The following is a 26,010-nucleotide window of genomic DNA, read 5'->3' on the forward strand; positions in this document are numbered from 1 at the left end:
GACTCCTTAACATAGAAAAAGAAGAAATATTATATATATTGGTTGGTCTATCACATGAAATTCCAATAAAATACATTTAAAGAGAGTCTGTCACCACAATTGGCCATTATAGACATTTACATAGCACTGTAGCATAACTATAGATCAGTCAAATGGTACCTTTGTCTTTTTGTTTGGATGTTCACCAGGGGCAAAAACTGAGTTTTACTCATATGTAAATGAGGACTTGCAAGTGCCCAGGGGCGGCGTTCGGGTTGTAAGTGCCCAGGGGCGGGCGTTCGGGTTGTAAGTGCCCAGGGGCGGCGTTCGGGTTGTAAGTGCCCAGGCCGCTCTTCCTTCTTCTCACATAACCCCTTCCCAGCCTGTTGCTTGGCCCGCCCTGTAAGCCTCTTACATCATCCAGTGTACTGGCCGATATCCCGCCCGCGCATGCGCACTGCATGGAATGATGCTGCTGCCCACAATGGTCATCACAGTGCGCATGCGCCGGCGGGATATTGGCCAGTACACTGGATGACATAAGAGGCTTACAGGGCGGGCCAAGCAACAGGCTGGGGAGGGGTTATGTGAAAAGAAGGAAAAGCGGCCTGGGCACTTACAGCCTGAACGCCGCCCCTGGGCACTTACAACCCGAACGCCGCCCCTGGGCACTTACAGCCTGAAGGCCGCCCCTGGGCACTTGCGAGCCCTCATTTACATATGAGTAAAACTCAGTTTTTGCCCCTGGTGAACATCCAAACAAAAAGACAAAGGTACCATTTGACTGAGCTTTAGTTATGCTACAGTGCTATGTAAGTGTCTATAAGGGCAACTTGTGGTGACAGACTCCCTTTAAGTTTGTGGGTGTAACGTGAAGAGGTATGAATACGCTTTCAAGGCACTGTAACTGTTGTGCTATTCCTTCTGAAAATGGTTTCATACATTGACATCTGGTTGCTTCCTTTCCCTCTTGTCACAGGGGTTTGTCTCTAAACAGTCTAACACTGTCCGCAGTGATTGGACAGTATCAAGGTGTCTAGTGGACCCCTCTCCCCCCCTCCAAACTGGTAACACCAATTTGTAAATTTATTCTTGAATATCTAGCAGGAATAACAGAGAAACGGCTCTAACTGCAATTTTATGGGAAATACAAGTATTTACCAAAATAGACATATCAGGATACTTGACAGCTTCCCTTTAATTTGTGTACTTAATGGGCCTATATATATATATATATATATATATATATATAAAAGTTATGCTATTTTTCCCCCACAAAACTATGTATCAGCTCCTTCTGCTTTATAATATGTTGCTGGCAGATAACACAGCATTTTCCACATGAAAGGTTCCAGTTAAGACTGTATAGTTTTCAGCCTTAGGATACAGTATAAACATTGCCATTCAATGACAGTAAACTGAGAGTTGCAAGGAAGTGAAACACCAAGCATAATAGAAAGTTGTATAGATTTACCATTTTAAGTCAGTATACAGTGAAAAAGTGTTTTTTTTCAGGATAGGTTATCAATATCAGATCGGCTGGGGTCCGACTCCCTGCACCCCCCCCCCCCCTTTCTTTGAAGGGGCAGTGGCCCTCATTGGAGCACTGCTTTCTATTCAAAATTACATAAGCATCATCTTCTTTATAGAGGCGACTTTGTAGAGGCGGTGCTGTGTATTTACATCTGCTCTATCTCATTCAAGCCAGTAGTCCTGAATTTGTAGGGAATGTCCCTAATTTTAAGAAACAATTCCCCAAAATTTGGGCTGTTCTGGACCGAAAATGGGCATGCCTGGCAGTGGTTTAGTCGACTGGGTTTTCAACATGAAAGGTTCAAATTAGGACTGTATAGTTTTCAGCCTTAGGATATAAGCATTGCTATTCAATGACAGTAAACTGAGATTTCATGACAATTGCAAAGAAAAGTATAATAAAAGTTATATACGTTTACCAGTATATACCAGTATGTACCAGCTGTTTCAAGAGGCCGCAACATTTGAGGGTATTTACATCCAAATCAGGTGAACGGTGTAGGAATTGCAACAGTTTGCATATGTGCCTCCCACATATTAATAATCATAAATCAAACTTTTACTTTTTTATACTTGGTTGCAAATCCTTTGCAGTCAATTACAGCCTGAAGTCTGGAACGCATAGACATCACTAGACGCTGGGTTTCATCCCTGGTGATGCTCTGCCAGGCCTCTACTGCAACTGTCTTCAGTTCCTGCTTGTTCTTGGGGCATTTTCCCTTCAGTTTTGTCTTCAGCAAGTGAAATGCATGCTCAATTGGATTCAGGTCAGGTGATTGACTTGGCCATTGCATAACATTCCACTTCTTTCCCTTAAAAAAACTCTTTGGTTGCTTTTGCAGTATGCTTTGGGTCATTGTCCATCTGCACTGTGAAGCGCCGAACAATGAGTTCTGAAGCATTTGGCTGAATATGAGCAGATAATATTGCCCGAAACACTTCAGAATTCATCCTGCTGCTTTTGTCAGCAGTCACATCATCAATAAATACAAGAGAACCAGTTCCATTGGCAGCCATACATGCCCACGCCATGACACTACCACCACCATGCTTCACTAATGAGGTGGTATGCTTAGGATCATGAGCAGTTCCTTTCCTTCTCCATACTCTTCTCTTCCCATCACTTTGGTACACGTTGATCTTGGTCTCATCTGTACATAGGATGTTGTTGCAGAACTGTGAAGGCTTTTGTAGATGTCGTTTGGCAAACTCTAACCTGGCATTCCTGTTTTTGAGGCTCACCAATGGTTTACATCTTGTGGTGAACCCTCTGCATTAATTCTGGTGAAGTCTTCTCTTGATTGTTGACTTTGACACACATACACCTACCTCCTGGAGAGTGTTCTGGCCAACTGTTTTCTTCACCAGGGAAAGAATTCTTCATGTCATCCACCACAGTTGTTTTCCGTGGTTTTCCGGGTCTTTTGGTGTTGCTGAGCTCACCGGTGCGTTCCTTCTTTTTAAGAATGTTCCAAACAGTTGTTTAGGCCACACCTAATGTTTTTGCTATCTCTATGATGGGTTTGTTTTGTTTTTTTCAGCCTAATGATGGCTTGCTTTACTGATAGTAACAGCACTTTGGATCTCATCTTGAGAGTTGACAGCAACAGATTCCAAATGCAAATAGCACACTTGAAATGAACTCTGGACCTTTTATCTGCTCATTGTAATTGGGATAATGAGGGAATAACACACACCTGGCCATGGAACAACTGAGAAGCCAATTGTCCCATTACTTTTGGTTCCTTAACAAGTGGGAGGCACATATGCAAACTGTTGTAATTCCTACACTGTTCACCTGATTTGGATGTAAATACCCTCAAATTAAAGCTGACAGTCTGGAGTTAAAGCACTTGTTCGTTTCATTTCAAATCCATTGTGGTGGTGTATAGAGACAAAAATTTTTAGAATTGTGTTGCTGTCCTAATATTTATGGACCTGACTGTGCTTATAAAGAAGTGTCATCCACTACATAATTATGACATTAATGTATTGTATTTGATTTGGTTTATGTATATAGAGAAGCATGTCCTTTGTACAAAGTAGAAACTTTACCCTGAAGAGACTGGCAGGAAAGTGGGTGTATGGGTTCTCGTATTACTAATATACAATAGACCAGAGGCAGGACTTCTTGGCGTGAAATTATCAGGGTCCTGGACAGCATTTCTCTTCATGTCTCTTCATATAGACACCTGCCCTGGAGAGCACAATTTTCTCAATACATATTGAACGTTCTGTTTTCCAACAGCAGTAGCAGTAGCTCTGGGGTATACTACAGGCTGGAACTCTGGATCAATATAAGTATTCCAATATGTATGCAAAAATGTTTTTTTTTTCTTCCTCTTTTCCTTTTTAGATAAAGAAAGTTACAGGCTCAAATGAGTCTTGATTTCACCACATCAACAAATATGTCCAGCAGTTCTGGAAACTTAAGAGACCAAACAACCTGAGGCCTTTATTATCCACTTGGGCTTCTTTAGGCAGATGACTCAGAAGTAAGGACAAAAAAGTGAAGGTAATGGCACTTCTGCATTTCCTGTGAGCTATTTAACTTAATATAACATATATGTAGTATCGTCCTATGTAAATATGCCCCAAGTGAAGAGCCACTAGAAAGAGTAGCGACGCATTGAAGCTATGTTCAACAGAACAAGTGGAATTAAGGTGGTTCAGAAACTTAAAGGTTTATATACAGCACAAGTGGTGCCTCACCGCTACTATCTAGTGGAGATAAGGCAAGTCCTTACATATAAAATAGATTTTCAGCCTTTGGAAGCTATTTCTTTTTCTTCAGTGTCCTGTACATAGTGTACACAGAGTATTGGTACATAGTGTACCAGGAAAATAAAATAAAATGCCTAAAATACACCTGGTGTCCAAAGGCAGTTTAATCTTGCACAGGTATAGAACAATACAGAACATGTAGAACTGCACTGTACATGAGAGAGGCACTACTAGATAACCAATGCGGGTGGTTTACCAGTGAAATGGCCAACTTCCAGTCAATCACAAATACCCCAGATCATCAGTGTCTGAGGCATTCTATGTTAAGTCTGGTTTTAAATTACAATAGCCCAGGAAAGACGATTGTATGTTGAAAATATAATATCCTGAGGCCATTGTATCTTCAGTGACCACTGTATAGTTTTGTGCAAGCATAATTTCATAAGTTTGGAAATCAAACCTTATTATAATGTTCTGTTTGGTTACAGCTCTAGATGTGTAGACTTATTTTAACTATGAATATATAATAAAACTATAGATTTAATTTATGAATGAGAATAAGTGGTAAGTATGAATGACTAAGAGGAAAGTGGATGCATGCTGTAGTCATGGTACAGGCACTATGTTGATTATGGAATTACGATGTGCAGCCCCTGGTTTTATAAAGAGACATTGGAGTTTTATGGGAATTCATAAAATAAAATTACTGAAAAATATTGCTTTATTATAAATTTATTCCCGAATACCTTTCATTAGTTATAATGGCTTGTTTTGTCTAGGGAGCAATCATTAGGAGAAATAAAATGGCCTCCGTCCTGTTAGTACACACAAAAGCTGTCCTAATCATACAGGAGGACAAGTTACTTCACAACACTGAGCTAAAGAGCTGCCTCATCCTCCTCTCTGCTCTGATTGTCAGGGATTATAATCCTGAATAAAGCTGATAAGATCTTCATCTGAATTTCTGTAAGAATGGAGTTCATGAAGAGACATGAAGGACAGAGAGCAGGGTGGGGACGTGACTATTGAGCAGCAGCACTTGTATGCAGTCTCCATTACCACAACCCCACATTACCACAGTCTGTCCTGTCCATCCTCTTCGTACTTTATGTCTCCATTCCTACAGAGATTCAGCTAAAGATCTGTTGTATTCAGGATCATAATCCCTGACAAGTAGAACAGAGAGGAGGATAAGGCAGCTCTTTAGCTCAGTGTTGTGAAGTAACTTGTCCTGCTAAGTGATTAGGACAGGTTTTGTGTGCACTAATAGGAGTGCGGCCATTTTATTTCCCATAATAATTGCTTCGTAGACAAAACAAGTCATAATAACTAATGAATGGTATTTGGGAATGCATTTATAATAAAGTAATATTTAATACTTTCAGTAATTTTATTTTATTAATTCCCGTAAAAAATAACATTTTAAATCTGTATATAAATAATAAGAAACTTAAAAATATTTGTGTTTTAAATAGTAAATTTAAATTGGATAATGTACAGTATACATGTTTGTTATTAATGGTACATTCACAAGCTGAATCTTTTATATTAACCACATATCCCTTAAAGGGGTTGTCCAGGATTGGGGACATGGGTCTACATGTACAATGGTCCCCTAAATATTACATTCCTTCCATGTCCTTCCCTTACCAGACATTTCTGATGGCTCTTTTTAACTTGACAAATTTTTAGCCGGAAGTGCAGTTTCTATCACAGTCAGTGACGTACCGGGTCCCTTTCTGCATAGTGAAGCCTCTCCTTCCGCTTCACAAGGAGCCCGGTGACGTCACCGTCAGCCTCTAATTATTCCAAGCGCATGGAGGGGCAGTAACTATGCGGCAACAGAAGCGCTAAGCCACGCCCCTCACGCCGCGAAGCCACGCCCATCGCAGCGCTAAGCCATGCCCCTCGCCGAGCAGGGCGCATTCTTAGTAAGGAAGGAGGCGTTTAGCTGCGCTGGGACCCAGAAAGCATTGAGGCAGGAAGTTGCTGCACATAAACAGAAAGGTAAACAATCAGTGGGGGACTGTAGGAGCCCTGCTGAAGTGTAAAAATACCTAAAAACATCTGGGGGGACCTTCAAACCGCTATTAATAGTGATTTAACTGTTTTTTTAAAAAAAAATCTTGATCCCGGACAACCCCTTTAAGTGACAACTTATATCCTTGAATTTTAGAGCATTTAGTGGTGGATTTTTAGCCATAGATGACAGCCTGGCCCATATCAGCTGCAACATACTGTAGTAATAATGTTGTGTAACAAGCACTCTGAATCAATGAAATGACCATAGGCTCAGGCAGAAAGTTAGTGGTAAAGAGAGAGCAGGCACATATTTCAGGACAGAATAGGTCATCTAGATGATATAAATTTTTTATGTAATACTGAGGTCTGAATTCAGACTGGTACAACATTTATGAACCATATAGCAAAATGTGCTTTGCTTTCACCAATAATTATTCTTGTCATCATGCTTATTATGTGATTGGTGAACTATTTCATCAATAGGTATTGCTAGTTATTATTTGTGCATTTTTGTATATTATTAACTTCATTCTATAAAAGAAAAAGTCTTACAAGTACATGAGTTTCCAAGGCAAGTCTGTTGCCTAGCAACTAATGCTGGTACGATTCTGACTCAGGTTGTCACCCCGCAATCCACATCAGTGTTAGAGTATATATTCTTTCTGTGTGTTAGTGTAGAAGTTGGTCATCAGTCCCACCTATACAAAACAACAAGGAGTATTCTGGTTTTTATTTTCCAAATGTATACGTTTATATAATAGGAAACTATTATATATATAGTTAAAATTGTGCTTAAATACTTTTCTTATATCAAATTGTTGACCCCTATCTGCGCAGTAGAATGGTTTAGCCCATGAATCAGTGAGTCTTGTGTAATGTATACATGGCCTAACTGAAACATGGCATCAGTCATGTGACACTCACTGACATTTAGTAAGCAATAGTGTTACATGACATATGTGCTGGGCCAGCACACAGGACACTTCGGTGGAATAGCTATATAGGACTAAAGGTAAAAACCATTGTCGTTATTACAACAACAGCTTCACTATATGTGTTTACATGGCTGCCTGTTTTCAGGTTATTTGTAGATTATTTTTAAAATGGCTGCCCGTTTCTAGGTGATGTTGTCATGCTGTTAATAAAGTTAACTGTAAAAAAAATAAAACCACAATACATACAGGGAAGACAGGGAGAACAATGTCAGATGTACTTCTGCACAGACACTGAGAGACATGGAATGCTACTGCCGGCAGTAATATTGTATATACTGTATACATATGTACTGCATCTCAATAAACTGCTGTTAACCTGTTAGATACCTGGACAGTTAACTGAATGCCAAAGGTAACATGACAGATTTGAGGTCCTATAACGGATGCCATCTTTAGTCCTATTTAGATCTACTACGGACGTATTTTACTGGACTAAAATGGGCTATAGCATTTTTTTTTGAGAGAGGCTATTGTGTGTATATTTTAAATATTTGTGTATTAGAAAATTGTATAACTGCCCAAAGTGGGGGAGAAATGGCAGTGTGTCTTATAGTCCTTATACTAATGAGTGCTTCCATTATGGAAGAGCTCATTAGTATAGTAGGACTGGGGAGTGGTGAATGCAGTGATCCTTGGGCTGGTGGTACTCAACGCTCCCTGGTCTTATCCTGGCAGTGCCACATACTGTGCTGTGACCTGCATACAGCATGAGGACAGAAGTGCGCTCTTCAACCTCACGCTGTGCAACATTGGGTCACTGCACAGTGCAGCAGGAAGAGGTCTGAATCTCAGGAGTAGCGGCATCTGGAGCAAGAGAGGTGAGTTGATTTTTTTTTTTATTTTTTTTTGTCTGATCTGCGTTCTGTTTAAATGATCAAAAATGAGGGTGTGATCTCAGGTCTGATTGGGGTTCTGAGCTGAGGTCTAATTAACAGTAGGGGTATGATCTGAGGTCTGATTGAGGGCCTAAGCTGGGGTATAACTAACATTGGGGTCTGATCTGAGGGCTGATTGAGGCTCTGAGTTGAGGTCTGATTAACATTGTGGGACTGACTGGGGGTCTGAGCTGAGGTCTGATTAACATTGGAGGTCTGAGCTGAGCTCTGATCAACATTGGGGGTCTGATCTGAGGTCTGAAGAAAATGATTTTTGTTTCTTATTTTTCTCCTCTAAAACCTAGGTGCGCCTTATAGGCAGGTGTGTCTTATAGGGTGGAAAAATATGGCAATCATTAAAACTGGAATTCTTTAACTGCAGAAAAATTAAAGTGTGTGTTGTTTCCTAGCAACAGGCCACAGCCACATAAATAATCATGCTATTTACCCATGTTCTAGTGAGGACCAATTACATAGTGTACACTGAGCTGAAATATCTAATATCTAATACATAAGTATTATCCTGGTAGAACATTGTATTTCCTTTAATACTATAGCTACACAAGCACTGCATTTATAATGATAGGTGTACTTTTCATATGACATAAATAATCTACAAAAGAAAATACATGCCTGTAGGTTAACAGTACTGTACCTGATTAATACAAAAGTGAAAGTGAAAGTCATAGAACACAAAACTCAATTCCTCTCCATTTATTTTGCACCATATTATATTTAATTGCAATTTTTGTTTACTTTTCGCAGTCTATAGTTTTTACCAATTCTTGATGTGATTTACAATTTATTAAAACGGCACCCAAGCAAATTGCAGTAACCAGGTCAATTTCTAATGTACTTTGTCAAAATGCGATATACGGTCATGTATGCTACATACAAGCATACATGAATGTATACTGTCCCCCAGCTGACCTCTTTAAGGCACCCAGTTACTTACCTGTCACCCTCCACATCCATGGCCTGCAAGATGTGGTGACCACTTCCTCTGGCTGCTCCTGGGAACCTTCTTTTCTGTGCAGGTTCTGGAGGGCCAATCAGGCACATGCACAGAGACAGACAGCAGAATCTGCTGTATCTGAGCATGCACCAGATGTGTGCATTTGCTGGCCATGGACACGTTGAGTGACAGGTACAGTAAGTATCGGTGACGAACTGGGGTGCCTAGGGCCCACCAGTAAAATGGGAGGCTGGCCGTAAGTATACATTCAAATATGACTTGCTCACACAGAAGCATGATGCTACCAGATGATTGAATATGGAGGTCCCTGCAGCAACTTTGAGAAAGTAGGTCCTGGGAAAAAGAGGACACTGGTAGCCTTCCTCTATACCTAGAAGTCATCTCAGCTCTGATCATGTCTATAATAATAAGGTGGTTGAGGTGCTGTACATTGAATATATGTACATGGTGCAGTAAGTCTACTGTGTTATGTGCCACTTGTGCAGGGGGTGGGAGACTAGGGGCCACCTTGCTCAGGGGCTGACTGGGGGATTCACATGTACCCCTGTAGGGCAGTCCTAGCCTGGTAAGCATGTTTACATCACTGACGCTGGTGCAGCTGGGGGCCTTCAATGGATCAGCTGACAGTCATCTTTGTGCCGAGTTCAGCTTCGTATTTTGATAAAGTAATTTATGCAAATAAACAAAGTTACACGTTATAGAGGCGAGACAAAGTAAGTTTCGCAATATTTGCAGAAACTTCAGAAAGACCACCATGGAGGCTATACATTTTTACAGTAGGACGGAGCAAATATTCTTAACGTCGTTTTTTTAAAAGAATCGGGTTCGGATACAGCAATCCAAACCCTATTCACTCAATCCTTCTGTATATGGCATTTTGACAAATTTAGATATTGGTCGACCCCTTTAATGTAAGAATCCCCGATGACTGTGGCCAGTAAAGAGTCTAATGTCAGTATGCCTGATGCTCCAGGGCAGTGAAGGCGTAAATGTTAATATATATCATGGTTAATGGCAGTTAAAAGGTTAATGTCTGTGTAACCGAAGGTCTTGGGCAGTGTATTGGGTTAATTCCAATATCCCTGGCAGTCTAGAACTGTGAAGTGATGTAGGAAATCTTTGGAGTAAGGCAGTGAGGGCAGTGAAAGGATTTAAGTGGTTGTTCAAGACTTTAAAATTGCATCATCAATATCAATATCTGAACAGTGCGGGTCCGATACTCTGCAACCCTGCCGATCAGCTATTTCAGAGTGGCTCTAGAGCCAGAAGTATGTCATTCACTACAATCTCAATGAGAACAATACTGCAGTAACCTGTTCTGTTTACTGCACAATAGACAGAGCTGTGTAGTTCTGGCAGCGAAGCTACACTGAAACAGATGATCGGCCGGGATTCAGAGTTCCACCGATCTCATATTGATTGCCTATCCTGAGAATAAGTCATCAGTATTAAAATCCAGGTATATCTCATTATTTCTGCATGCCTGGGGCCCAGTGTTTGCCTACTTCTTTAGGCTGTTGTCCAGGATGTAACTTTTTGGACAGTGAGGACCTCGCAGCCATGTTGGTCTCTTAGCATCAGTGTGATGTGGAGGCCTGTGGGTCCCCCTGGTTTAGGGGCCTGGTTGACCCTTATAGCTATGCCTCTGCTGTCTTTAGTCTTATGTCATAAAGTAATACGTATATATACAATGTATATATTGGGCTTAGAAATAACATACAGTATTAGAATTGAAAGAAAGAAAGAAGATGTAGCATGCCAGTTCTATAAACCCTACCTTCAATCTGCTTATATTATGGTTGAGTTGAATAAATTGCATTGAATGTGAAAAATAATTTTATCTAATTTGTTGCTGCCAGCAGTGTTATGAGCTTCAGTGGTATTTACATAATCTTGCGGCATAGATGAGCAAGGAGCCCTGAATACATATTCAAGAAGGAGCTATCTCTTGTATTCAATTTATCTTAGCTTGATGTTCTTCTCAGATGTACGTCTCCTGCTGACCTCTTTGAGATTAGCATATAGTGTGTGCTATAGCCATCTTCATAAATAACCATTTACTAGTACCAGAGATACAATCTAATGCCAGAGCAGATCAGCTTTTTATAGTACCTACCGTTATAAAAATTGGATGAAACGGAATGAAAAAGAAGCTAGGAAAATGAGCACAACTTAACATGTACATTTAATAAAGAAGACCACGGTTCTTTTTTTACCTATGCGCCATGCTCTTGGTATATATACTTGTTATTCTTCCTTTATTGCGATAACATAGGACATAATATGATTTCGATAATTGGCTGTGGAGGACACTGTGATTGCAAGGTTTGTCATAACCACTGAGGCAAAGTTCACTTCAGCCTGGCATCACTTGCTTCTGCTGAGCCCCCAAAGGTATCTATAGTAATAAGATACTTATATGTATAGTTTATTTGGCTTTGTACACATATGCACTGTGGCTTTCTGTCGGGGGTTCAATCAGGGTAACTGGCACTCTTGTCAGCAATGATATTATTGCTGTCAAAACAGAACCCCAACACACCCCATTAGACAATAAGTCAAACAAGTCCATTGGCCACCTCTGCTGGTCTGGTTCTACTCTACATTATATTATAAATTACCATTTTCTGAGGAGGGCATCATTCAGCTAAGACCTCATTCACACATACATGGATTTTCACGGACCACGGTCTGTGAAAACCCGTCCTGCTGGGTGCACAAGCAAACGGCATCATTGGTTGCTATGATGCCGTGCTCTTCGTGCCACCGCTGTACAGTAATACACTCCGTCATGGATCAGCAAAAATGCTTCCGTCATAATAATACAACCGTCTGCATCCGTTATGAACGGGTCCGATTGTATTATCTCTAGAATAGCCAAGACAGATCCAGCACAAAAACCATGGTAAGTCAATGGTGGACTGATCCGTTTACTTTTGTGTCAGAGTCTCGGCACCACATGGCAGACAGAAAAATGCAGCTTGCACGTAATTCTGTCCGCAATGGGGATGCAACAAAATGGAACAAAATGCATTCTGGTGCATTCCGTTTCATTCAGTTCAGTTTTGTCCCCATTGACAATGAATGGGGACAAAACGGAAGCGTTTCCCCAGCTATTTAGATCCAGTGATGGATCTCAATAGCGGAAAGGGAAAGCACAGATGTGAAAGTAGCTTAAACAGACCGTTTACCCATAGCCATATACAGTATGTCACTTTGTCATTAATAATGCTGTCTTGGCGTTAAAAGAGCTTTAAAGGGGTTGGACACAGTCCTAGGAGACCTCAGAGTGTCTTACATGACTTTTCAGGGCAGTCAGGGTACTTTCGATTTAGACTGAATTTATTTAGACAGAATCAAATGTGATGGCCAATTCATTAGAATCCGACTCAATAAGAATTTCTAGAAATTTGCTCATCTCTATTGAATACATATGGATGATTGCCTCATTGACAGCAGTGACTATCCCAAAATTGTTGTATTACCACTTAAATATGCATGTAAGTTGAAAACAGAAATCAGATTCCAGCTGACCAAGCACCAAGACGTGTCATCTTGTGTCTGCACTGTGTTTAATGGTATCGGCGCTTGCTCAGTTAGTATGTGCGCTGTTTGGGGCACAGGAGGAGATACACTGAGCAAATTCTGAGACCAATAAACACAACACAGGCACACATGACAGGTCTTGGCGCTTGGATATCAGCAGGCACAAGAACACAGAGCTAGATGAGATGTCTAGCCCTATCAATCCAGGGGAAGGTGGGGGGACTGAAGCTGAAGGTGTGAAACCAATTGGTGCTCTGGTGGCTCTGGTAGGCCACTTGGTGCTCGAACTAGGTCATTTGCATATAAGTAAAAAGCATTTTTTTTCCACCAATGCAGTCACAGTCATAATGAGGGTATCGTTTTTTATCAGCATGATCAACCCTACCAGGCTGTATGTCTGGTTTAATAGGATTGATCATGCAGACAGATGATCTTTAAATAATCACTCCATTTATTGAAGATATAGATTTATTTAAACCCTATATCACCCATGTAAAAAAGTAATTGCCTGCGTAAACCTAATGACTGTTTTTCCCACCCTTGGCAGTAACAACAGCAATCAAATGTTTGCGACAGCTGCCGATGAGTCTTTTATATTGCTGTGGAGGAATTCTGGCCCACTCTTCTTTGCAGAATTTATTTAATTCAGCTACACTGGAGGGTTTTCAGGCATAAATTGCCTGTGTAAGGTCTTTCCACAGCATCTCAAAGGGATTCAAATGAGAATTTTGATTGTGTTGAGCCATTTAGACATGGACTTGCTTGTGTGCTTTGGATCATTGTTCTGATGCACAACCCAGCTGCAGGAGAAAAATGAAAAGATGTCCAACACTGAGATGAAAGTGCTGTATATACTGTTTTTCCCTTTTCCTGGATTGTTTGCGGACTGGACCGGGTCCTTGCACGACAGATTACACAGGCGGTGCTGGCTTGACTTCGGATTTACACAACTATACCTGAGCGTTAGGTTACAAACTGATGGGTGAGCAGTCTTCTTCAGGGTTTTCTGAATTCATGGCTTCATCAGTTATGAAAAGTCATCAATGTCCTGCAGAAGTTAAGCATCCCCAGACCATTTTACCATGTATGACTGTTGTTATAGTGTTTTTATGTTGGAATGCAGTGTTAGCTTTATGGCAGTTGTAACGGGACTCACATCCTTCCAATACATTCTACCATTGACTCATCAGTCCACATACCATTATCCCAATAGTCTTGGGAGTCATATAGATGTTTTTTTCACAAGTGCGAGATAAGCCTTTGTATTATTTTTAGGTCAGCCTTGGATTTCATTCTGCAGCTATCCAATGGATGCTTTTCTTATTGTGGAATCATGTACATTGACCTTAACTGAGACAAATGAGGCGTGCGGTCCTTTAGATGTTCACCTGGGCTTTTTTGTGACCTCCTGGATGAGTGGTCGATACCAGGGTCAGACAGGTCAGAGGATCCTCCAATGGGCCCTAAGTTCTGACAATAATAGACCCCTAATAAAAGAGGGCCCTTAAGGTGTTATATACACAGAGGGTGGGCCCTCAGAATTGTTTCCTCTAGTGGGCCCAAGGGACATCAGTTCACCATGCTCTGTGTAGTCTTCTTCACATTGCCAGTTAGGTTCTTTATACGTGATGTTTAGATTCAACAGCTATTGCAGTCGCTTAGACATTGCTACTGAAGTTGAACCCAATTGTCAACTGAACTTAGTTAACTTTCTGATTTAATAGGTAAGAGGGTACCTTTTCATGTAGGGCCAGGTAGGGCAGAAGAGCATTTTTCCTCCAATAAAGGAAGTAATGATTGAAAAAATGTTATTTGGCTTATCTTTGTTTAATATTAAAAGTAGTGTGATGGTCAGAAACATTCACTTGTGAAAAATGTGAAAAGTAGTAGAAATTGGGAAGGGGTAAATACTTTTTCCCTGTATTGTATGTTGAAAGACTGTTTCAAATTGGACAACCATTTTTGCATTTTAGCTGCAAATAAAATGAGATAAAAAAAAAAATCTGAACACATGCTGCAGAATAAGTGTCCACTCATAGTTTGACATTTGGTGTGAATTTTAAATCTGCATGTAGTGCAATAAAGAAGGGAAAATCTGCAGTTAAATCTGTGTCAAACTCTGCATGTAACTCTTGCTGATTTTCCTGCAGATTCATTGTGGATATTGTACTACAAAATACATCTCTTTTATATGTGCCCTTTTTTGACCATATGAATTCATAGTGTAATACAAGTTTATTTAGAATTCATTTGAAACTGATCCCATGTTAATTTTATAATGTTAGTTCCCTGCTAATTTGTCCTATGGACTGCTTTACCTTTTCTAACACAATTGATTGCTAATCTGCTATGTCAGAAAGACTACTACGTGAGCTATTAGATAAATGTTACAATATTTCAGGTTGGTAGTTTCGATTGAAAATAAAAGATCTGAAGGTTTTGGTCACGTTTTATGTGAAATCCAATAACATCTCATCTGCTTTTCTAATAAGAAAATCTCTGATAGGTTTGTGAAGACCTAAAAATCAATAATGGTATGATTCCTCCTAGCGATATCAACAGCAATACTGTAGCTTTATTCTACTGAAAATACTTTTCCATGCTCATTGTTGTGGGTACATTTTCAAACTGCACTTTGGCAACATAATGGAATCCTTGAAATATTTTACATGTAAAATGGCCTACATTTGGATTGGCCACAAACAATGGGAATTATAGACCAGTGATAGCAGTTTTACCAAGGACAGAAGTTGTCAGACCAACCTGATTTGTTTTTATGAGGATATGATTTGAGGCCGCTTTACACAGGCCTATTCTTTGTCAGATAATCGCTAACAAACGTTCGTAGGAACACTTGTTAGCGATTATCTGGCAGCTTTCATGCGGACACCTAAATCACTGTTTGTCGGCAGCAAATCATGATGTCTAAACAGCCTCTGCTGCTGGAAAACAATGAGTCTGTATGGGGACGGGTGATGGCATTACTGATCGCGCCTCCCCATACTCTGGAGGAAATTGCTGCACTGCATGTAAATGCAGCGGTCACCTCCACTGATGAGCAGGCACTTGCCAGGAAGGAAAGCTTCCTTCCCGATAGTCGCCTGCTGAATTGTCCCATTAGAAGCCTGGATAAAGGGACAGCTTTTAATGAAGGGTTTTTGGACTTGTTTTTGTCATTCATAGATGGGTCAGGGACTGTATCCAGAGAGTTGTGGTCCCTGTCTGGTTATAAGTAGTGTACCCCATGGTTTGCATCTCTATTTTTTAACTTATTCATGATATAGAGGATGGTAATAATAGCACTGCTTATATTTTGGCAGATAATCAAGATACGTGTCATCTGCAATGAAAGATATTCATAAATTACAAGCTGACTCGGACACTGTGGCCCAGATTTACTAATCTTGTAGATGGCATAAACGTCGGCTGTCTAGACGTGCAGCAGATTTATCACAGGGGCTCAGGCTGGATAAATGTGGTGCAGGGATAGACACTTTTCTCTGACTCTATACCAACTATTGGTTGGCTTACTTTGAGACTGAGTTGTATGTCAGAATTATGACCTAATTTAGGTGCAATATAGCGCATAAGCCACTCCCCTTTCTCTCTTAGGCCATGCCTCTTTTCTATACGCTCCCCGTCCTTTTCAGACTAGGCAGGAAAAAGGGTAGAAACCCTAGTTTTGCAAAACTGCACCACAACTGCTCCCATTTGTGACACTTTTAGACAGATTTTAGGTGCAGACACATTAGTAAATCTGGGCCTGTGAGTGTTTGAGAATATACTGACTGCTGATAAATGTAAAGTTATGCATCTGGGTACTAATAATCTACATGCTACATACACTTGTTGTAGAAATATTATTAGTTTTAATCAGCTTGCATCAAAGTTTGTGTAAGGAAAAAGGCAAATCCCTTTTCCCTCAGCCGCAGTCAGAGACAGACCCAGGTGCTACCATCTTGATTGAATTCTGAGCAACCCCTTCCGCCCTGCTCAGTCTGAGTCTTTTATTTACTAACAAAAGGTGTAAAAGGGGCTGGCCCAAAACAAGGATACAGGAAGTGATGACATGTCAAAGGACAGGGACAGGGCAATCAATGTGGCGGGGCAGACAATGCACACACCCCATCCCTGTATAAGGAAGGATGAGTCATGCCCATTACCCCACCCAGCCAGGTGGCCACCCTTCCCCCATCACTGTCAGCATGGACCTCATTCAATACTGCTCCAAAGTGATCAGTATCTAATAAAGATCATTCTACTGGTTCTCATAGGTTTGAGATTAACTGTGAGACATTGTCAGTATACGGTACAAGTATACCGACAAGGCAGATATGCATGTCTTAAAAGCAGATGTGTATCCAGAAAGGGATAATATGTATCTCTCGTTATGCAGACTTCACTTCTCTCATGTGTATAGACATTTGAAGGGAAGAAGCCCAGTGCATTGCACTTAGTGCTCACAAACCAGCAAACACCCCCCTACACACTGAGAACACGTCTCCAAGCCCATGAGAAGGTTTTCATACTGACGGTTTTACCGCTGGTCCGATTCAACCCAAGTACCCTCTGCTAGAGCGTTCTTCGGTTAAATCCGACACAGGGAGACAGATGACAATCTATAAAAACACACACACATCCTAAGATAAAATGTCCGCATAATAAAATTTCCACAGCACACTGAACAAAAATATAATCACAACACTTTCGGTTTTTCTCGCATTTTGCATGAGCTGAACTCAAAGATCTGAAACATTTTCTACATACACAAAAGACCCACTACTCTCAAATATTGTTCACAAATCTGTCCAAATCTGTGTTAGTGAGCACTTCTCCTTTGCCGAGATAATCCATCCCACCTCACAGGTGTGGCATATCAAGGTGCTGATTAGACAGCATGAATATTGCACAGGTGTGCCTTAGACTTCAGAAAACCAGTCAGTATCTGGTGTGGCCACCATTTGCCGTCGCATAGAGTTGATCAGGTTGTTGATTGTGGCCTGTGGAATGTTGGTCCACTCCTCTTCAATAACAGTGCAGAATATTACCAGGAACTGGAACACGCTGTCATATACGCCGATCCAGAGCATCCCAAACATGCTCAATGGGTGACATGTCCGGCACATATCTCTTAATAAACTTGGTTCATCTGGTGCAGTCAGTGCAAAAGAAATTCAAATCTACACCAGCTAAGAGCTGTTGTAAATTTGGAACATTATTTTACGCCAGTTGCTGAGGTAAATGAAAATAAATGTGACAGGCTGTTTGAGGACATGTACCCCTTGATAAGCCCTATCCACTTCTTTCACCACATTTAAGAAGAGGCAATAGTGAAAAGTTGCAAATTTTGCCGCAAATATGGTGTGCGGCAAAATTTGTAACTTTTTTTAGACCAAAAAAAAGAGGTAACTGAAACTTGTATGGCATTGCTTAGAGGCTGTACTTTTCAATACTAAAGAAGCCATACCGGCTCTGTCACTTAGACCATGTGCCAGTGTACATGAGCACTAAAAGGGCATTTTAACCTAAAATCTAACTATTGTGTAATAGGTTATCAAAATAGCATTGATATTTTTTTCTAATATTTGGTTTGATATTATATCTGATGCCTGATTCATTTGGAGGCTATTATTCTTTAATACAGGTCAACTCAAGCAAATCTTTTTTGTTTTTGTTTGAGCAAGATTGCAATTCTAACATAACCCCTCCGGATCAATGCAATTATGAGGGTTGTCACTAAACAGGAGCATTATATATAATATTTCATCATTAGAAAAGACCTGAATTACCTTCAACTACTGGAGGCAGTGTAAATCCTTAGCCTTTTGCTGACCTTTATTAGAACTCCCTGGATTTTATGAATTCCTACTGATCGATACCACAGTTGTTATTAATAGGCACCCTCGCAACACAGTTCTAGCTCTTTTATTCAGATAATAAATTACTGTGCAGGAAAAACAAAAAGGTGATGTGCATGAATAGTTCCTGTAATCGAGAGAAAGGCATGTTCACACAGGATAACACATTATGCAATCATTGATTTAAAAAAAAAAAAAAATTCTGAGATTATTAGAAAAGATGTACAATATTTGAGGAAAGTGAAGAATCCATTATGAGAGGTCTCACTATTCCCAAGGTTTTACAATGTACTATTAAAACACAAAGGAGTACAGTGTAATACGCCAGTCGCAATCTGTCCCATGTCAAATGCACCACAATTATTAAGAGTCACACACCGCTTAAAAATTGTGGCTTATCTACGATGCAGGTCTGTGCTCAAAATGGAACTCCTGGCATAGATTATAATAAATGTGATAGGCTTGCTACTCTAGCCGTGCACCGCCCACTCCATGCCTTGCCCACTTTTTGGAAAAGTGGCAAGCAGAGCTCAGAGCATTATATATGTCAATAATCTGCCTCTAGGATCAGATATACATCTTGGAGAAGCATCCCCGAATGGTATCCGTGTTGAAGTATGCAAAATACAGATACCTTCTGTGTGCATTCCGCATTTTTTTCCTCTCCCATCAATAGAAATGGCTGTTCTCATCAACACTGCAAACCAGAATAGGGCACATTCTATAACTTGAGGAACGGACATACTGGTGTGGACAGCATATCGATAAAACATGCACGCTGTTCGTTGTTTTTGCGAACCCATAAAAATGAATGGGTTCATGTACAATCCATCAAAAATATGGATTGTATAGAGATGCAAAATACGGTTTTGTGCATGAGGCTTAAGTGTTAGTATAGTAGGGTCAAACCTGAACAGAATACATGAAAGACAGATAAAAGCCTTCAGGAGTGGGGGTGCCCTGTGATCTCACAAGCAAGGGGATAATGTTACTAAGTGCCATACACTGTAATTGCCAACTAGAATTACTGGGAAATTTGGAAACTTCTAGGTGAGAGCATGTACAGGTTTCCAGAATTAACATTGATTTAAAGGGAGAATGACTGTATACTTGGAACATTGCAAGGTACCGCAGTGGCAAGGTGTGATGCACTAATTGAGCCACTACAATGGGGGCTCTTCCTGGCCAAAGTGATGGTCTGACTGAATGTTAAGTGAGACTGTTTGCCATACTAAGAGTTCAAAGAGGAAGTTAATAGTCAGAACAGAAGAATACATTGAGTGATTTCAAAAAACATATCCAGAAAGCCACCTGTTTTTTTTGTAAAAACTAACCAGAGTATTAACATATAGGTTATTATCATTATTATTTATTTGAAAGTGCCATTAATTTCATGATGATGTACATTAAGAGAGGGTTATACATACATAATATAAAACATACAAATCCGATAAACATGAAACTATTAACAAACTGGTACAGTTGGGACAGGACCCTGCCCTAGACAGTTTACAATCTGGAAGGGAAGTAGGTGAGGGGTAAAAACTGCTCATCTGGTTGTATGGAGGCAGCATGCCCATTGCAGATGGTAATATTTCCTGAAGTTTTCAGGGTTTTCGGGTTGATTTTGAAGGTTTGGATGTTGGGGGAGAGTGTGATGTGCTGGGTTGGCGAGTTCCACAGTATGGGGGATGCACGTGAGAAAAGTTATAGATGTTTGTGTGAGGAACAGACGAGAGGGGAACATAGAAGGAGGTCCTGTGAGGAATTGAGATTATGTGTGGGGATGTATCGGGAAAGCAGTTGAGAGATGTGTACTAAAATTTTTTTATGGAAGTGTACCTTTAAAACACTATATTGATTTTGTTGTGTTAAGGTTAGGCTTGCTTCATCAAACTCAAATTGGTGAAGTTCTTAAGTCCACCATGCTGGTGCAGAAATGTGATTCCTATCTAGCCTTTGATTAATAGGCAGTGGCTTTTCCAGCAGAGTGAGATTTCAGCAGAGAGGTTCAAGGAGATTAATTGCAACTGGACTGATTTAATCCAGCCTTAGACTGTATCTATTGAAGCTAAAGCTGCTGTGTTGATGAAAGGTATATTTATAACTTTCCTCTAAAAACTGGGTAGGTATAGAATAATCTTCACTCTATGGTTATTATATTAGTGGGGCACAGATAATGGTTATCATATCTCACTGATGATGCACAGGCTGTCTACACTAGAAATGTGAGTATGCATATAACATAAGAGACTTGAAAGGGGATAAGCTGCAGTCCTAGACACAGCCCATGGTCAAGAATGGTATTGTTTCTGAAAAAAAAAACACAGCATATTTTCTAATTCTGAATAACCCCTTTAGGAGTTTCTTCCAATGAGTATTTTATAGTACTATTTTTATTGTACTCCTTTGTTCATTTTCTTTAATGTTTCCATGTACGTAATACCAAATGTGTATAGATTCACTTTCACCAGCACTACGTGATAAAACCTAATCCAGTGCAAATTATTTAAATGAGATTTTTGTAGTTTTATTGAGAACTGCAAGATTCCATACATTAGCCTTCGTATTGTATTTCTTGGTATTGTGTAGTCTTGAATAAATATACATTAATCACTGTGCATCTCATTAAAGGGGGTTTCCCACGTGCATCAACATCCTTTAAAATAACTTTTAAGGTAGCTGTAATTTTGTAATGTATTTCTTTTACCTTTATTGAGTCTTCCGTTCTAGATTGTGGTCTCATGACCATGTCCTCGCAGCTCTTTCTTACGTCCATGGATGTGTCGAAGTAGAAACAGGGGCAGGTATAGGGGAGTGTATGTGTAACTAACTGGGTAGGAGGACCTGTAAAATAGCTGGGTGTTGATCGGGGCGATGCTGGAGCTGTGGCAGACAAAGGAGAAGTGCATCATGGGTTTGGTTGGATACAGCAACAGGAAATGCTACATACAGGATGGAAATCAGAGTGATTTGTTTAGTTGGTAATCATTGGGAAAAAAGAGAATGGGGCATATGTACATGAGATAAGCAACTACATGAGCATATCTGTTAAAAACCATAGTAATCCAGGAAAAATCCCCTTAAGGTCTTATGAAAAGCACAGCACCTACAAATCAGTATTGTAAATCTGAAGGCAAGTTGTCTCTTTTAGGCACAATATTCCCACATAGAAGCAATGCTTAGAATACCTCCATGATACAGCCAGCTTGCAAAACTTTCTTTTATAATGGATTCAGCACAGTGGCTCAGTGGTTAGCACTGGTGCTGGGGTCCTAGGTTTGAATCTGACCAAGGACAACATCTGCATGGAATTTGAATGTTCTCCTCGCATTTGTGTGGATTTCCTCCGGGTTCTCCGGTTTCCTCCCACTGTCACGGATGTAGTAGGGGAGAACACCAAAGGACAACAAGAAGGAAGAGGAAAGACACTAGGCCTCACCGCTAGGGAAGGAAAAGGGTCACCACCTATAAAACCATGACTCCTATCCGTATAGGCACCTATTGATGGTAGAGATGCCCATACACAGGAACCTGAAAAACCCTGGTAACACTTGAATGCCCTAAAGGTAATGACAGGGCAGAGACAACACGTTCCTTCCCTGGTGAAGGAACCAGCATCTCGCTGAGGCCTAGTAAACAAACGGGGTGGGGGGGGGGTTATACAAAACACAACAAGCAGAACACTTAACTTCTGAGGATGATGGATAAACAGGACTTCAACAAGAACCACACTCCAGCTCTTCCAAATCCAAATGAAGCTATCCAGAGCAAGCAGTGATGGGTAAAGTCAGACTAAATAGAGAGAGAGGTCACATGATCCACACCTGAACAGGAGGTGTGGACATACCAGAAACACACAGACAAAGTAAAACTGAAAGAGGCTGTCAGATCACTCATGTGCAGTCAGTCTTTCTGACCTTCTAACAACTGTCACAGGTACCCCCTTTCTACGGGTGACCTCTGGGCACCCAGGACCGACCTTATCAGGATTAGCTCTGTGGAATGCTCTTATCAAACGACTAGTAATAACATCGGTCGCTGAAACCCACATCCTCTCCTCTGGTCCGTACACTCTCCAATGAACGAGATACTGGGATCTCCGGAGAACTCGGGAGTCCACAATCCTGCTGACCTGAAATTCTAAATTGCCGTTCACCATGACAGGAGCAGTCAACGATTTGTGAAATACCTTATGGATTTTCAAAGCCTGAGGAAGTTCAAGACGGAAGGCTACAGGGTTACCAATGGCAGTGATCTTATATGGACCAATAAATCTTGAGCCCAACTTCCAAGAAGGTACAGTACCTTAAGTTTAATGTTTCTTGTAGACAACCACACAGAATCTCTCAGGTCCGGACCACTCATACGTCTCCTGTCAGCCGCACACTTATACCTGTTGCCCATCTTTTTTAGGTTATTTAGAATTTTCCACCAAATAGAAGACAAAGAAGAGGAAAATCATTCCTCCTCAGGAATGCCGGAATTTTGAGCACCAGAAAATGTACCAAACTGTGGATGGAACCCATATGCCCCCAAAACTGCGACTTATCAGTGGATTCCTGTCTACGGCTGTTTATAGCAAACTCAGCTAACAACAAAAATGAAGACCACTCTTCCTGATTCTCTGAAACAAAACATCTCAAGTAAGTCTCCAGATTCTGATTAGTGCGCTCCGTTTGTCTGTTCGACTGAGGATGAAAAGCTGAAGAGAAGGACAATTCTACACCCAGACGAGTACAGTACGCTTTCCAGAATCTGGATAAACTGATTCCCTCTATCGGACATCACATCGGAGGGAATGCCATGTAGTTTCACAATGTTGTCGACAAACACCTGTCCAAGAGTTTTAGCATTGGGTAAACTAAGTAATGCAATAAAGTGTGCCATTTTACTAAAACGATCGACAACCACCAGAATCACGTTTTTCCCCGAAGAATTCACTAAATCTGTGATGAAATCCATGGACAAATGGGTTTAAGGTTTGGACGGAATGGGCAATGGAAGCACGTGCACAGGTACCACAGGCTGACACATAGTCCTCAACACACTTACGCAACCCCGGCCACCAGAATCTGCGAGAGATGAGATCGACAGTCGATCTGCTCCCAGAGTACCCAGCAAGAACCGTACAGTGATGTTCCTTAAACACCCTGTGACGTAATTTGGAGGGAACAAACAATTTCCCCGGAGGACAAGAGTCCAGAGCATCCTCCTGTGCCTCCAACACCTTGGCCTCGAGATCAGAATAAAGAGCGGATATGACTACCCCTTCAGACAAAATGGGACTAGGGTCATTAGACTCACCCCCCCGCCCCAGGAAAGCTACGCGACAAAGCGACCGCCTTGACATTCTTAACCCCAGGGCGGTAAGTGACGATGAAGTTAAATCTGGTGAAAAACAATGACCATCTGGCCTGCCTTGGGTTCAGTCCCTTAGCCGACTCCAGGTATGCCAGATTCTTGTGATCCGTAATTATTGTAATAGGATGAATTGCTTCTTTCAACCAATGCCGCCATTCCTCGAACGCCAACTTAATGGCCAGCAATTCCCTATTCCCCACATCATAATTCCTTTCAGCAGTCGAGAAATTTTTTGAGAAAAATACACATGGGTGCGATTAACTGGGTGAAGGACCCTACGACAAGATTGCTCCTACCCCTACCTCGGACCGGTCAACCTTAACAAGAAATTGTTAAAACACGTCTGGTTGCACAAGAATAGGGGCCGAAGCAAAACATTCTTTCACAGCAGAAAATGCTTGTGATGCCGCATCAGACCAGATAGAAATATCAGCACCCTTCCTAGTCATGTCTGTTAAAGATTTAACCACCGTTGAATAGTTCAAGATAAATTTACGGTAGTGGTTGGTAAACCCCAAAAACCTCATAAGCGCCTTTAGATTTTCGAGTCGATCCCCAAAAGAGGCTGTCAGATCACTCATGTGCAGTCAGTCTTTCAGACCTTCTAACAACTGTCACAGGTGTGAGACCCACACTTTAAAGACATACTAATAGGGAACTTAGATTGTGAGTCCCACTGGGAACAGTTGGATGTTAATGTCTGTAAAGCACTGTGGAATATAATAGCGCTATATAAGTGCAGAAAATAATTAATAAAAAATTCATATGGAATCTGATATAACATACCTGTGTAGCAGGCTGTTGGTGCTTTATTACATATCTGCACAGCACAAATCCATAGTACAGCCGTGTGCAGTGGGCTTTAGGAAAACTATTGTGAGCTGATGGCTATACATGATATGCAAAAATATACATCAGATCTCTATTGCACTAAGCATCTGCAGATTTTGCTGTTCCAATGACCATGTATACTATATAACATAGAAACTAAATATGCCAAATTCTACAGAAAAACTGACCTAAATATATTGCACCACATTTACTATGTGCTTTAGAAACCTACGTAAGGCTACTTTCACATCTGCATTGTTAATTCCGGTTTTGAGATCCTGCAGGGGATTATTGAATCAGAATTGAACAAACCAGATCCAGAATGAAACTCATTTCGCTGACAAAAGAAAACTGATCCGGCACTGTTGATTTATATTGATTTTCATGCCAGATCCTGTTTGTTCCGTTTTGCAAACTGGACACAAAATCACAGCCTGCAGCGGTTTTATGTCCGGCAACAAAATGGAACAGATCAGGGGCGTAGCTATAGGGGGTGCAGAGGTAGCAGTCGCTTTGCATACTTATGCATCCTGATCAGTTTGGTCTTCATTGGCAATGAATGGGGACAAAACTGAACAGTTTAATTCCGGTTTTGAGATCCTCTGCCAGATCTCAAAACCGGAATTGAAAACACAGATGTTAAAGTAGCCTAATATATGTAGCAAAATGCTCCACATTTACTATACAGCATGAACCACTGTGATAAACTAGGCACATCTTCACCCTGCCTTGTCTAGTTTTAAGCTCTCTAAATTGAAGATAACATTAATAAATCTGCCCCAATATAATGGAGTCAGGAACTGTTCAGGAGCCGTGTGCTATGTTCAGAGGGCTTTATTGATCTTTTTAGGAACATTACACAGTAGAGTTGCTCACGAACATGTTTTACAGATTTTTTTCTTTCTGTCAAGAGACAAGATAAAAGAAAATGTCTTACAAACAGTTTGAATCATTGCATGCAGACATTTAGAATCACCGCAACCAGACCTGCTCTTTTCAGAGAAGCTACCAAATGTCTGTTCAGTCTGTTGCTTCCCTTCAGGGACCTATAGCATATCTCTATTTACTGGCACTAGAATAAGAAATCTAGAGAGCACAGATTTTGGTTAACTCACAGCAGTGCAACAATCTGTATCCATCTTAGTATTTTACGTGCCTTATTGTAACCAGGGCCATGATGCAGTTGGGACACGGCCGCTTTTGGGCTGAGTGCGGTGTGGTGGTACAAGCCGATGCAGGACCATGTTGACTGATTAGAGCCAAATTGTTTATTTGGTGTTCATTGTTAATGTCCACTCAGTTTTCCG

The 26,010-nt window shown here is 40.8% G+C and overlaps 1 protein-coding gene across 3 annotated transcripts in view; it reads left to right on the forward strand.

The window, feature by feature from the left end:
- Positions 1 to 26,010, forward strand: part of FUT9 (fucosyltransferase 9) — a 182,852-nt gene that overhangs the window by 94,633 nt on the left and 62,209 nt on the right. For 2 of the 3 annotated variants that reach the window (XM_044273614.1, XM_044273613.1), the window contains one exon: positions 3,869 to 4,027. The exons of the other annotated variant lie outside the window; for it this stretch is intronic. The gene's annotated coding sequence lies outside the window, so the exon portion shown is untranslated. The remainder of the gene's footprint in view (positions 1 to 3,868; positions 4,028 to 26,010) is intronic. 3 annotated transcript variants of the gene reach the window in all.

The sequence above is a fragment of the Bufo gargarizans genome, unplaced genomic scaffold, assembly GCF_014858855.1.
Source record: "Bufo gargarizans isolate SCDJY-AF-19 unplaced genomic scaffold, ASM1485885v1 fragScaff_scaffold_796_pilon:::fragment_2:::debris, whole genome shotgun sequence".
In the NCBI taxonomy this organism is placed as follows: Eukaryota; Metazoa; Chordata; class Amphibia; order Anura; family Bufonidae; genus Bufo; species Bufo gargarizans.